The following is a 371-nucleotide window of genomic DNA, read 5'->3' on the forward strand; positions in this document are numbered from 1 at the left end:
ATGCAGTTATCCACCAACTTTCTCAACTGAAATGCGCGCCACACCTGACACCATTCAACTTAGAGCATCAAATTTTTGCACAAAGACAAAAGAGACAAGTAGTGGGACCCCGCTATCATTCGAGAATGACAACAGCATTGACATAAAAAAAAAAAAGCCTCGAAAACCCCGAATATGAACTGCAACTATAGCCGTCAAACATACAATACCCAAACCGACAGACAAAGGTACCAACAACTCCGGGCAGACGCCCTTTTATCTAATCCCTTTAAACAATTCCCAACGTTGTTTCCTCTACGTAGGAATGATTGACACAGCGGCCTTGCTCAGAATACGCTGCTTCCTCTTTTGCTCTGCATAATGAAATTTTC

At 42.6% G+C, this 371-nt stretch overlaps 1 protein-coding gene across 1 annotated transcript in view; it reads right to left on the reverse strand.

The window, feature by feature from the left end:
• Positions 1-371, reverse strand: part of LOC119585352 (serine/arginine repetitive matrix protein 2-like) — a 12,031-nt gene that overhangs the window by 6,210 nt on the left and 5,450 nt on the right. The gene's annotated exons all lie outside the window — the stretch shown is intronic.

Source organism: Penaeus monodon, chromosome 19 (genome assembly GCF_015228065.2).
Source record: "Penaeus monodon isolate SGIC_2016 chromosome 19, NSTDA_Pmon_1, whole genome shotgun sequence".
Lineage (NCBI taxonomy): Eukaryota > Metazoa > Arthropoda > Malacostraca > Decapoda > Penaeidae > Penaeus > Penaeus monodon.